This window comes from Salvelinus namaycush, chromosome 5, assembly GCF_016432855.1.
Source record: "Salvelinus namaycush isolate Seneca chromosome 5, SaNama_1.0, whole genome shotgun sequence".
Taxonomy (NCBI): Eukaryota; Metazoa; Chordata; class Actinopteri; order Salmoniformes; family Salmonidae; genus Salvelinus; species Salvelinus namaycush.
Window position 1 is genome coordinate 52,635,351 of NC_052311.1, and position 14,947 is coordinate 52,650,297.

The 14,947-nt window shown below is 42.8% G+C and overlaps 1 protein-coding gene across 1 annotated transcript in view; it reads left to right on the forward strand.

Moving 5' to 3' along the window:
* The first annotated feature begins 3,659 nt into the window (after positions 1–3,659).
* The window catches only part of LOC120048469 (DENN domain-containing protein 4B-like), a 41,639-nt gene continuing 30,351 nt past the window's right edge, over positions 3,660–14,947 (forward strand). Inside the window, exon 1 of the mRNA XM_038994460.1 lies at positions 3,660–3,918. The gene's annotated coding sequence lies outside the window, so the exon portion shown is untranslated. The remainder of the gene's footprint in view (positions 3,919–14,947) is intronic.

Below are 14,947 nucleotides of genomic sequence, written 5' to 3' on the forward strand. Positions count from 1 at the left end.
ACAAGTTCCACAGACATCTGACTAAGAGAAATGGAACAATGTGTCCCTGAACAAAGGGGGGGGGGTCAAAATCAAAAGTAACAGTCAGAATCTGGTGTGGCCACCAGCTGCATTTAAGTACTGCAGTGCATCTCCTCCTCATGGACTGCACCAGATTTCTCAGTTCTTGCTGTGAGATTTTTACCCCGCTCGTCCACCAAGGCACCTGCAAGTTCCCGGACAATTCTGAGGGGGAATGGCCCTAGCCCTCACCCTCCAATCCAAAAGGTCCCAGACGTGCTCAATAGGATTGAGATCCGGGCTCTTTGCTGGTCATGGCAGAACACTGACATTCCTGTCTTGCAGGAAATCACGCACAGAACGAGCAGTATGGCTGGTGGCATTGTCATGCTGGAAGGTCATGTCAGGATGAGCCTGCAGGACGGGTACCACATGAGAGAAGAGGATGTCTTCCCTGTAAGGCACAGGGTTGAGATTGCCTGCAATGACAACAAGCTCAGTCCAATGATGCTGTGACACACCGCCCCAGATCATGACGGACCCTCCACCTCCAAATCGATCCCGTTCCAGAGTACAGGCCTCGGTGTAACGCTCATTCTTTCAACAATAAACTCGAATCTGACCATCACCCCTGGTGAGACAAAACCGCGACTCATCAGTGAAGAGCACTTTTTGCCAGTCCTGTCTGGTCCGGCGACGGTGGGTTTGTGCCCGTAGGCGACGTTGTTGCCGGTGATGTCTGGTGAGGACCTGCTTTACAACAGGCCGTCAAGCCCTCAGTCCAGCCTCTCTCAGCCTTTTGCGGACAGTCTGAGCACAGATGGAGGGATTGTGCGTTCCTCGTGTAACTCGGGCAGTTGTTGTTGCCATCCTGTACCTGTCCCGCAGGTGTGATGTTTGGATGTACCGATCCTGTGCAGGTGTTGTTACACGTGGTCTGCCACTGCGAGGACGATCAGCTGTCTGTCCTGTCTCGCTGTAGCGCTGTCTTAGGCATCTCACAGTACGGACATTGCAATTTATTGCCCTGGCCACATCTGCAGTTCTCATGCCTCCTTGTAGCATGCCTAAGGCACGTTCACGCAGATGAGCAGGGACCCTGGGCGTCTTTCTTTTGGTGTTTTTCAGTCAGTAGAAAGGCCTCTTTAGTGTCCTAAGTTTTCATAACTATGACCTTAATTGCCTACTGTCTGTAAGCTGTTAGTGTCTTAATGACCGTTCCACAGGTGCATGTTCTTTAATTGTTTATGGTTCATTGAACAAGCATGGGAAACAGTGTTTAAACCCTTTACAATGAAGATCTGTGAAGTTATTTGGATTGTTACGAATTATCTTTGAAAGACAGTGTCCTGAAAAAGGGACGTTTATTTTTTTGCTGAGTTTATATCTTGTTTCTTACTAGGCTGGTGGTGTTGGTAAGACCACAAGTCATTTTGAAGAGTCATAATAATGCATTTCCAATTTAGCCATTAATGAGGAGGTATAAAAAATATCAAGTTAGCGTGAAAATCAAATTTGAAAGTGTTACAAGTTTTTCTGCATTGCTTAGTCCTGTGTTCCCTATTTTCTGTGGCATGTTTCCTGTATTTTCTGATTTTGTTTAGTTCTGCACTGTGGAGCATTCCCAACCTAAACTGAAAATATTATTTTGAAGTGCTATTTGAATTGATAGGCTATATAATGGAGATTTGAATGAGGCCTTTTTTTAATTGGACTGTAGGGTAGAGTGGATGAAATGTCTTGTCTGTTTAGAAGGAATCATGTAAGTGTGGCTAGTATATTTTAGATTGGGTCTGAAGGGTATTCTGATGAAGTACCAGTTAGTTTCAGGGTCAGCGCTGGCAGTTGACTCAAGAGGTGTGATGATTATATGATCTCTATCTTCCCCTGGTGTGAGAAAAGGCTTGAAATGCAGAGAAAGTCATTTTTATTGTTTTCACTATTATTCTGCAATTTGTCATTTGAAAACCCAAGAGCACGCCCGCCATTGGTTGTCCTGCTTGATTAGTCCAGGGTGAAGCTCTACTAGTTGTTTGATTTAGAATCTGTGACAATGTTACGTAATGCATCAGAGAGATATCGGTCACTTTGCCAATATAGTTGGCTTGTTGAAACATTTTCTTCATGCAATTATTTAAATGTTTTATTTTACTTTTATTTAACTAGGCAAGTCAGTTAAGAACAAATTATTATTTACAATGACGCCCTGGCCAAAGCCTAACCCGGACGACGCTGGGCCAATTGCTGCACACAACATCACGGCCGGTTATGATACAGCCTGGAATCGAACCAGGGTCTGTAGTGACACCTCTAGCACTGTGATGCAGTGCCTTAGACCGCTGCGCCACTCAGGAGCCCAAAATTATCATGTGTATCCTAAAGTTTGAATATGTACACTGCAGTTTTTAGTTACTGAGAAAAGGAGCAATATTTGCTCATTTATGTTTTCCCCCTCAGTATTAGTTAGTTATACCAAGTGAATTTGTCTCACGTCTTGGCAATTCTTCACAGCTGCAATTTGATGTTTCAGCTGTCATGCCTATAGAGAGCAATAGTAATGTGGTCTTTTTGTAGGCACTATTGGAGCTAGGCTTACTCCACCATGGCTTGTTGGCCAAAGCCTATGGAGAAATTATTTTGGGGTTTGTTTTGATAAATGCAAAAAACAAGGCCTGTGTGGAAAACACAGGCTTAGGAGATCTTATGTTTTGTTCTATGAGATCATCTTCATCACCTAAAGTTACTTTTTTGTGAATTTTGAAGCATTTATGTAATCAAAATAAGCACATAAAGGGTTCATAATTCATAAAGGTCATGTTAACAGACAAAGCATATAAAATCATCAAAGGATGTGTTAACCTCGGACCTTATTTGCGGCGTTTAGCCCCAAACCTCATTAATTTCCTCTATAGGAACGGCTTGAACGAACCTGAGGTTTCATTTCCGATTTTTAGGACTACATGGAGGCTCTGCGCTTACAATTTCATAGATCTCTCAGCATCTGTCTGTTATGCAATAACAGTGTAGTTGAAGACCATGCACGGCAATAACACTGCCAGTAGGGGCTGCTGTTGAACAGTGAAGTTATGTGTGATAGGGATCAGTCAGATTGCCATATTAATTGCTGTGTTATTGTTCAGTATATTTTACGGTTGTAATAAAAACATTTTTGCTTTATGTTTAGGGTCAAAACCATATGTATTTTGCGTTTTCAGAGGAATACATTTAAATGTTTATTTTACATCTTTATTTTTAAATTGTAATATCCAGGGAACCCATGTATGATGTAAATACTGTTCCTAAACCACTGTGCATCTTTAAACCTAACAAGAAAATATTTGTACCTTAACATTATTTTACAAAAAATAAAAAATCCTGTCAAAGGCTGGTTTTATATTGTATTATTATCCGCGTTGTCATAACAGATTCACTGGTCTTCAGTACAGTGACAGCTGTAAACAAAACCCAACAGCTGCATGCACGCGGGGGTGTCCACCAATTGTTTTTACCCTCGCAATTTCCTTTAGTTTTATAATGAATATTGCCACAGCAAACGTGTTTTTAAATGCACAACAATAGACGGCAGGGTGTTGAACAAATTAATAACTAGTTTGTATCTATTAGTAAAATAGTAGCGCACTACCAAGGCGCAATTTTCTGTGTTCTGAGAGCTCTTTCGGTCTGTGGCACTGGAAGTACGACAGTGTTTTAGTTTCCATCTCGACCGAAGGTGCTGTTTGCAGCTAACCTCCCAACCAGCAAGAAGCGGACTGATACGACAGACATCTGCACTGGCTCTAATTAGAAACCGACTCTATGGTACACACGACCGCAAACATGGACGCTAAATGTCTAAATATGTCCTAAACAGGATGATATCCAAAGTGAGCAATCGGAACTGCCAGCAAGGATTACAAGGTAAATTATATTGCTAGTTAAATTGTGGTAGTAGCGTTAGTGTCCCCACAATATTTTGTTTGTTAGCTAGCTAGGAAGCTAAGTAACGTCAGCTAGCTAATACTTGTCTCTGCTCTGGATTAATGTCACACAATTCAGGTATGGTGACAACTCAAACCCCCTCGAGTTTTTTATTCGAAACCCACAATAATAGTTGTTAGCCAAAATACCAAAGTATCTGTGGCCGTAGTGCTGCGCTAACCGGCTAATGTGCGAAGCGATAAAACAGTAGTGTGGTGTGTGTAACGTTAGGCTATTTCTCATGCTGGCCCGTGTCGTGATCCAATGAGTGGTACCAAGCACTGACCCAAATGTATATGGTACAACCGATTTTAAAGCAATTAAAGGTTGGTAGTAATACTACATCGCCTGGTGCTCCCTGCCCCTAGTCCAAAATGTAAAAATATGTTGCCAGCTCGGACATTGATCAAGGATATTTGACGTTGTACTGCGCGTGCGTCATGCTTTGCATTGGAACGCATTTCTCTGCATTTGCCATCTCATATACTGTGTTGTCCATTCATGGTACTTTGTGCATTTATCGTGTTTCTGCTTGAGTATTAAGCATACCTACATCCTGCAAATGCTTAATTTTCCACAACGATTTGGGTATACCAGTAGTGTAGCGTAGTTTCGTGGGCCCCTCGAGGTCCGAGCAATATTTATTCAGAATATTGACCAGAAAAAAATTGACTTCAAATATTGAAGGAGTTGACAACAGACACTCAAGACAGACATATTTGTGTCTCAAAAAAAAGATAAATACATTTGTAAAATATAGAAAATTATTCATTTGAAAATACCCTATTAAAAACAACCATTCTGTCTGATCTTTCAGCGTTCTCATGGAGTTGACGTTAGACAAAAATCTGATGGAGTTTGTTTTACGAGTTGAATAGTACGTTTTTCGTCTTTTCAAGTGGTATACACAGACTGTATCAATTTTGTTTTTCCAGTTATTTTATGATTTCTAAAACCTAACTAAATGTAGCATATTTGAACAAAGAATATTAATTTATCAGGCAGATGCAGTTGACAGATTATGGTTCTGACCATGGTGATTCCAATATTGTTTGTTTAAACATGTCAAAAGTTGATAACTTTACAGACAGTGAATGGTCTTGTTGCACTACATGTAATGAGGACATGAATAAGGGTTCCTTATGCTGACCCTGCTCATTCCTGATTAATTTAGGATTTTAGAGAAATCTGGCGGAGTTGACCAAACCCCGGGACACGTCTTTTAGGAATAACAGTTTTGGGAGAGCTATTCTTTAAAGTCACAGAGGGATATTGCAAGAAACTACATAAGAACATTTTTCAGTTAATATCCAATATTGGCAGTTAAATTATAATTTTTTTAACACTTTTTTTGGACTGTTTGAAATAGGAATCCTTTGCACCGGACAAGGGCATTTCCAGGCATAGAGCCGACATGGAAATGAGTAATAATGGAAGTATTTTGAAAATCCTTAACAAATATTTTCCCAAGTGGTGCAACGGTCTAAGGCACTGCATCTCAGTGCAAGAGACGTCACTACAGTACCTGGTTCGAATCCAGGCTGCATCACATCCGGCTGTGATTGGGAGTCCCATAGGGCGGCGCACAATTAGCCCAGCGTCGTCCGGGTTTGGCCGGGCTAGACTGTCATTGTTAATAAGAATTTGTTCTTAACTGACTTGCCTAGTTAAATAAAGGATGAATAAATATTATGATCCCCCACAAAAATGTAAATTTTAATCTCAAATAACTATATAAATAAAGCTTCCTTGCCGGAAAAGAATCTCTGAGCTCGCCTTGCGGGGGTGTGTGCTATGCCATTGGGGAGTACCTCAAAGAATGATACTCTCGATGCATAACGTTACTATTTTGACAGCGTCATGCATCTTGCCTCACACCTGTCATTGATTTGATTTATTTATCATTTTGGCAATACGGTTGTTTGGATATTCTTCCCCATTTACAATGTTTCAAACAAATGTTAACCCCATGTGTTTCATGTTTCAGCATATGGAATAAAATATTTTGCCCGTAGCATTTTTTTGTGCTGATATTGAATAGGGACCAATGATAGAGCTGTTTTAAAGCTCATAGGTGATGTTTAGGGTCAAATATCTGTTGGCGGGGAGAATTGTAGGCTAAACACAAACATGATTTTTGGAATGCTCATGCGATGTTATCTTCTACAACAGTTAGCCTGAACATCTTCCTAATATTGAGTTGCAACCCCCCGCTTTTGCCCTCAAGACAGCCTCAATTCGTCGGGGCATAGACTCTACAAGGTGTCAAGCGTTCCACAGGAATGCTGACCCATTTTGACTCCATTGCGTCCCACCGTTGTGTCAAGTTGGCTGGATGTCCTTTGGGTGGAGAATCATACTTGATACACACAGGAACTGTTGAGTGTGAAAAACCCAGCATCGTTGCAGTTCTTGACACAAACGGTGCGCCTGGCACCTACTACCATATCCTGTTCAAAGGCACTTAAATATTTTGTCTTGCCCATTCACTGTCTGAATGGCACACATACACAATCCATGTCTCAAGGCTTAAAAATCCTTCTTTAAACTGTCTCCTCCCCTTCATCTACACTGATTGAAGTGGGTTTAACAAGTGACATCAACAAGGGATCATAGCTTTCACCTGGATTCACCAGGTCAGTCTGTCATGGAATGTTTTGAACACTGTTGTGTTGGTCTCATGACATGTCCTCGCTATCTGTTCCTGATGTTTAAACATTGCTGTACAAACCCCTGTTAAAATAACAATTTGCACATGTCAATTGAGCTCAACATCGACATGCTGTCAGTAATCCTCAGCATGTTTTCTTGCCCATTCATTCCTTACAGATGACTCAATTCCAGACAAAATATAATAAATATGATTTCAACTTGACACACCTAGATTTTCATTTTGGGGAAAATAAGCTGTAGGTTTGTGGGCCTACTTTGTTGTGGTGTACTGAGCTCGCACAGAGAAGTACTCATGCTGCCTAACATACGATCGTAAAACTGACTATCCTACCGATTCCTGACTTCGGCGATGTCATTTACAAAATAGCCTCCAACACTCTACTCAGACTACATCCAGTTTGCTATCACAGTGCCATCCGTTTTATCACCAAAGCCTCATATACTACCCACCACTGCGACCTCTATGCTCTCGTTGGCTGACCCTCACTACATATCCGTCGCCAAACCCGCTGGCTCCAGGTCATCTATAAGTCTTTGCTAGGTAAAGCCCAGCCTTATTTCAGCTCACTGGTCACCATAGCAACACCCACCCGTAGCACGCGCTCCAGCAGGTATATTGCACTGGTCACCCCCAAAGCCAACACTTACTTTAGCTGGCTTTCCTTCCAGTTCTCTGCTGCCAATGACTGTAACGAATTGCAAAAATCACTGTAGCTGGAGGCTTATATCTCCCTCTCTAACTTTAAGCATCAGCTGTCAGAGCAGCTTACCGATCACTGTACCTGTACACAGCCCATCTGTAAATAGCACACCCAACTACCTCATCCCCATATTGTTATTTATCTTCTTGCTCTTTTGCACCCCAGTATCTCTACTTGCACATCATCTACTGCACATCTATCACTCCAGTGTTGATGCTAAATTGTAATTGTTTTGTCTCTATGGCCTATTTATTGCCTTTCCTCCCTACTCTTCTACATTTGCACACACTGTACTTAGATTTTTCTATTGTGTTATTGACTGTTGTGTTATTGACTGTACGTTTGTTTATGTATAACTCTGTTGTTTTTTTTGTTTTTGTTTTTATCTTGGCCAGGTCGCAGTTGTAAATGAGAACTTGTTCTCAACTGGCCTACCTGGTTAAATAAAGGTTAAATAAAAAAAATAGCACACTTAGTCTAAATGTATGTGTAGATGCTGTGGGTACAGGTTTGGACAGATGGTTTAGATGATTCATTTCTTTACACTAATTTCTAAAATGAAGAGAAGCTGTTCTAAGTAGTAGAGGAACTGAGCCTACAGCTACCTGACATGAAATGAGTAATATAATATTACAACTGCTATTCGCTGCTGGCAGGCCTACTTAGCTACTCCTCTGCATAGACAACGGAGGCTTGCATTGTTGATTGTTCCATATCCTCACCACTTACACTAGTGGAAAATGAGTGACTAGTTAGATTAGCCATGCACCAACTAATTAATCATCATTGATTTAGCAAGTCTTTTTGTGACACAACTAAAAGTCCACTGACTGTTTCCACTTATCGTCACAAAATCCATAAAGGCAACTTTCTCAAAGCCCCTTATGCATCTAAAGCACTCAATGTAACCTTGTAGTTGAATTTGGGAAATAGTTTGCAGAGGGTACTCTGTCCTCTTTTAGGCCTACTTATCAGCTTTTGCTAACTATACCTCTCTATGGCTCTCCAGTGTTCTTTCACAGCCGCCTCCTCCTCATGTCAGTAGACAGTAGTCTGTCTGCATGATACCTGAGATTGCGATCACACTTGGGACCTGTCACCTCTTGTTAGGGGTTTGCTACAGCTGGGGAATGTTTCTTGAAGAAAGGAACCTCAAAGCAACACATTGTCAGTGTTCATAACTCTCTGGGCACTAGGGTTGGGAGTCAATTACATTTCAATTCAGTCAAGAAGCTCAAATTCCAGAATTGAAGGTTGCTATTTACTTTGAATTAGGATTTTTCAAGGTATAGTCTGGTCAGTAGTGTTAGAGCCTTCCGTAAAGAATGTTTATCTGAAATCATGTCTAGTCTCCAACAGTCTGCCTCACTCAGACTATCTCCTCAGTGTAAACACTAAAGGTGGAATGCTATCTCCCAGTTCCCTTTTCACATCATATCTCATTGCAGATGTAGGCTATGCTTTGTGCATGAGGGATTGCTTATGTTTCTGCTTAACCTTTCACACTAGTGCTACATTTACATAAACCTGTAAGTTAATGCAAAATATAATGGTCCATGTTGAATGTCATAACAATGAAGTGGAAACGGAATGTTTAGAAGGAGGAACCAGGGTTTATCTTGAGACATGTTCAGTTGGCTAATACAGGGAGTGTGTCAGTATGATGTCATCATACCAGCCAGCAGTCATATACCATTTCATCTCAATAGTGAAATTTGGCCTCATTCCTCACCAACTTTATCAAACCACTGACCTTTGCTTTATGACCCAGTGTCGCACAGATTCTCCCTCCGTTTGGAAAATCTGACCATAATTCTATCCTCCTGATTCCTGCTTACAAGCAAAAATTAAAGCAGGAAGTACCAGTTACTTACTCAACCCGGAAGTGGTCCGATGTCGCGGATGCTACGCTACAGGACTGTTTTGCTAGCACAGATTGGAATATCTTCCCGGGATTCATCCAATAGCATTGAGTATACCACCTCATTCACCGGCTTCATCAATAAGTGCCTTAATGATGTCGTCCATACAGTGACCGTACTTATATTTCCCAACCAGAAGCCATGGATTACAGGCAACATCCGCACTGAGCTAAAGGCTAGAGCGGCCACTTTCAATGAGCAGGACAATAATTAGGATGCTTATAAGAAATCCCGCTATGCCCCCAGATGAACCATTAAACAGGCAAAGCATCAATACAGGACTAAGATTGAATCCTACTACATTGGCTCTGACGCTCGTCGGATGTGGCAGGGCTTGAAAACTATTACAGACTGCAAAGGGAAACCCAGCCGCGAGCTGCCCAGTGATGCGAGCCTACCAGACGAGCTAAATGCCTTTTATGCTCGCTTCGAGGCAAGCAACACTGAAGCATGCATGAGAGCACCAAATGTTCCAGACGACTGTGTGATCACACTCGCTGTAGCCGATGTGAGCAAGATCTTTAAACATCCCAACATTCACAAGGCCGCAGGGTCAGACGGATTACCAGGACGTGTACTCTGAGAATGCACGGACCAACTGCCAAGTGTCTTCACTGACATTTTCAACCTCCCCCTGACCGAGTCTGTAATACCTACATGTTTCAAACAGACCACCATAGTCCCTGTGCCCAAGAAAGCAAAGGTAACCTCCCTAAATGATTGCTGCCCCTTAGCACTCACGTCGGTAGCCATGAAGTGCTTTGAAAGGCTGGTCATGGCTCACATCAACACCATCATGCCGGAATCCTTAGACCCACTCCAATTTGCATACCGCCCCAACAGTTCCACAGATGACAATCTCAATTGCACTCTACACTGCCCTTTCCCACCTGGACAAAAGGAACACCTATGTGAGAATGCTGTTCATTGATTACAGCTCAGCATTCAACACCATAGTGCCCTCAAAGCTCATCACTAAGCTAAGGACCCTGGGATTAAACACCTCCCTCTGGATCCTGGACTTCCTGACGGGCTGCCCCCAGGTAGTAAGGGTAGGCAACAACACATCTGCCACGCTGATCCTCAACACTGGGGCCCCTCAGCGGTGCGTGCTTAGTCCCCTCCTGTACTCCCTGTTCACCCACAACTGCATAGCCAAGCATGATTCAAACACCATCATTAAGTTTGCTGACGACAACAGTGGTAGGCCTGACAGCCTATAGGGAGGAGGTCAGAGACCTGGCAGTGTGGTGCCAGGACAACAACCCCTCTCTCAATGTGAGCAAGACAAAGGAGCTGATCCTGGACTAGAGGAATAGGAGGGCCGAACACGCCCCCATTCACATCGACGGGACGGAAGTGGAGCGGGTAGAGAGCTTCAGGTTCCTTAGTTTGTTGGTGATGTGGATACTATCATGGTCCAAACACACCAAGACAGTTGTGAAGAGGGCACACCAACACCTTTTCCCCCTTAGGAAACTGAAAAGATTTGGCATGGGTCCTCAGATCCTCCAAAAGGTTTTACAGCTGCACCATCGAGAGCATCCAGACCGGTTGCATCACCTTCTAGTATGGCAAGGACCATCCAGGACCTATATACTAGGCGTGTCAGAGGAAGGCCCAAATAATTGTCAGACTACAGTCACCCAAATCATAGACTGTTCTCTCTGCTACTGCATGGCAAGCGGTACCGGAGCACCAAGTCTTGGAACAAAAGGCTCCTTAACAGCTCCTACCCCCAAGCCATAAGACTGCTGAACAACTAATCAAATGGCCACCCAGACGGTCTACACTTTGTTTTTACACTGCTGCTACTCTCTGTTTATTAACTATACATAGTCACTTTACAAATGACTTCGAGTAACCCGTACCCCCAGTCATTGACTCTGTACCAGTACCCCCTTTATATAGCCTCATTATTATGTACATTTCTTGTTACTTTTATTTATTTTTACTTTATTTTGTAAATATTTTAACTCTATTTCTTGAACTGCATTATTGGTTAAGGGCTTGTAAGTAAGCATTTCACCGTAATGTGACAAATACAATTTGATTCTGAGGAAAGGCTAGAGAGTCCTTCTCAGATGTGTATGGCCCTCCCTCGTCATCATAAGAGAAGAGGAATGAGGTCTTACATTCATGTGTTGAAAGTGCTTAGGCAATCTGAGGAAGTGGCACGTCATCCAACTAGTGAATATCGGATTAGGAAGTGGGTGTCGTGTTGGGAGAATATGATGTGAATACATTTGTGAGATGATGCAGGTTGGGTCTACTTTTCCTGGTGGAGTCCAGGTGCACTGTGATCACTGATAATGCAGATGGAAAGCAAACAGACTTTGTTATTCCTCACTCCACAATGAAGTCAGGTTGGGAGGCCATTGAAACTCATGTAACCCCTCTGTCAGCCTAAACCTGTGTATCGTTGTCAGCCTCTCTAAACGGGTTACTCCTAACAGCAAACCTGATGCTGTTGTAGAAACGGGCTTAGTAACAGTTAGCCAGTCTGTCACCTGTCCAAGAATCTCTCCTTTGTACTGCTGTAACAGCCGCATAATACACTGTGCTATAGGGCCTGGTTCACAATGCTTAGCCCCGTATCGCTACTGTTGGGTTGTCTGCACTCACATACACTCTGATTAGTTTTGAGAACAGCTCTATAGCCTCGAGCCCCATTGGTAAATGGCCAGTGTCAAGATTATGTATCCATCTGCGATGGATGTCTCCTCTTTTCACTTGCATCCTGTATCTTTTCCTCACTAGCTATGGCTAACGCAGTGTAAATGACTGTTCTCAAAAGAGAGCATCACTTAAGACTCATACTGTGTGTAATATGTAGGCCTACTGTATGCTGCATTATGCAACACAAAGAGGGGAAATTATGTAAAGTTTTACTAGAGAAATGCATGAATATCAGTTATAGCCACATTTTATAGTCCACCTCGTTCAACGTCAAGGAATATATTTGTCCACTGCAATGTAATGATCATCCCACTTGTGCTGGCTAAATCAAACCTGGCAACTGCTTAAAATAAACCTCTCTCTCTACGCTTCCTTTCTCTCCTCTCCTTTTCTCTTTCTGGCTATCATGCTCTCTGCCTCTTCCCTGTCATCTGTCCCTTCAATCCTGTCTTCCTCTGTTGCTCATACTTTCTCTCAGCCCTAGCTGACTTTGCAACCATCAGTGTGTCACCTACACACACACACACACACTGTGTCTATCCCCCCTGTCGTACACACACAAATCCAGTTCCCTTGCTACAGCCTGTAGTTCATCCCTCCTTCCTCTACCTTTCTTTCTCTTTCCGAACTCCATCTCTGCCAGATAAAGGCAAAGTCTGTCCCTCCGTCCTCTATCCACTAAACTAGCATAAACACTTTAGCCACATTACCATAGGGGTTAGGCCAAAGCCCAGTGCTCCACAACAAGGACAATATGGGCATTTGATCTTGGTAGAACAATCACAATAATTGGCAATTGCCCACACCAAAATCTCTAACATTGTCTAGTACCCTACCAACTGTTAAATGTGGATGGATACATCTTGGTTCTAGCATCTAAAAAAAATTACGGACACTTTTTATTTTCATGGATAGTATCCAAATCCGAGATAATGAGATCGTTGCTTGGTGCATCATATTGTACACTTAAGCCAGCATTGACTGAAGTGCCTTTCATGATGCTCTCAGCCTCGCCCAGTAGGGAGTCTTGGATATTTATAGCTAGATATCTTAATCTCCTTCAAGTGTCTGTCATTGTTTTTTTTCCCTCTCATTTCAACAGTTAGGTCTCTTGTCTTTTCCCATGTTGTTGTTTGGCAATAGGCTAATCCTTTACATTTTGACGAGGCCCACGGGAGACAGTTTTCCAGAAATCCTGGGAAGCTGCTGTATGTTGAAGTCAGTTATCACACCAATACCTGGAGACGTTTGAATTTGAATTCTAATACTTCAGCAGCAACAGCGAGAGAAGAAGAGTGCTTCTGAAGCAGGTCTCTTTATTAGAGAGAGGCAGAACTGACTCTCTGAGCAGGCTTTAAATAGAAGCGTCGTTTGAAATAACCATTTCTCAGGAGTGCTGACAGTCAGAGACAGTGCCAGCCACGTGGCTCAATGGACGCTGCTGGAGCGGAATTAACAGCGCTGGTAGCATGAACCCTGCTGTTAGGGCCACCGAGGTCTCGGAATCTGTTTGGCTCTCTGACTTCGGGTGAACCAACCAGAACTGTTGTTATAATCTTATGTGGTCTTGAGAATGGTGTGTTTTCCTTGCCCTGAGGTATTACCAGGGTGAATTCAGACACCCTGGACAATGTTGCGTTGTGACGTGGTCAGGGGACCATGCAGCCTGAGAGGCTCTCTGTGTTGGTTTTGTTCTCGACCCCTTTTAGTTTGTTATGGCCTAGGAAAGTGAGTAGGAGGAGAGTGACTAGCAGAGGAAAACCTTTTGTTTGAATTGAGACTAAGTAGGCCTAGTCGTGTTGTTTTTTTGGAGTAAGCGAAATGACTAACCTTTCCCACTGTGGTTGCCTGTATCAAGTTTCCTGAATTTAATTGTGGATGGCATTTAGATTTATCAAAGCATTATCAAGGATCAACTCTGCAAGTTATACACATCGAAGACACTCTTATACCCTGATCATTTTAGTTCTGCCAGTCTGTGTTGCAACATCAGCAAGACAATGTTTAAGAACTACTTTGAAAATCCCAGAGTCAAATATAGAACAACACATGGTGCGTGCTGTCTACTATTGACTTGCTGAATACAAAGTGATGAATTAAAAATTAAACACAGTATCCACATGAAGCTTATTAGGTAGGCTTAGGCCTAATCTTTATCAACCTTATACCTGTTCCTCAGGTATACCATGGCTCAGTTAGAATGTCTCAGCCAGGCCATGTTTAGGTTGGATTGTTGACCTAGTTTGTCGTCTATCCCCAGCCCGCTATTTATGAACCCCCCCCCCACCCCCCCTTTCGGAGTCATGACTCGTGTCATCTAGAGAGGTGTCATTAAGTGTTTCTCAACCCCTGGACTGTGGACTGGCACTGGCCCATGAGATGTCACTTACTCGTACATCCGATGATCTAACACCAATTTTAGTCTACCCTCTAGTGCTAGTTTTAGTTAAGTAACACTGACTCCAAGAAGGAGGAGCATAGCTTGTCGATTCCTGATAACTGCCAAAAACACTGGTGTAGGTCATGCCTTCTCTTTAGTGGTCTAATGGGCCAAGATCACCTTCATAACAACATGCTGACTGGACAGAGAAGGATTTGTCCCCCCACCACCCTACAATATTTAATCATCATACCCCTTCAAGTTAAGTTCACACTAATGGAAGTGTTCCCTATCGTGTTGTTCCACTATCGCTCTTCTAGGCCTACACTTTTTTTTCCTCCAAGCAGCTCTGTTAAGTCAGAGTTGTGGTCTTTGGTAAACAGTGTGTGATAATGGCTTTTTCACACTGTCAACACTTTGGATAATGCTATTTATTGTGGTGCGCTTGTGAAATGACCATTGTGGTACAGTACTCCCCTCTGGGCCTCACTCTGTTCACGGTGTGTGTGTAGGCTATGCACGCATTTGTGTGAATGTATGTCCCCTCTTAACGTCATCACGTGCTTGCCCCGTGCATACAAAAGGGGCATTGTGGGCCATCCGGGCCTCCATTT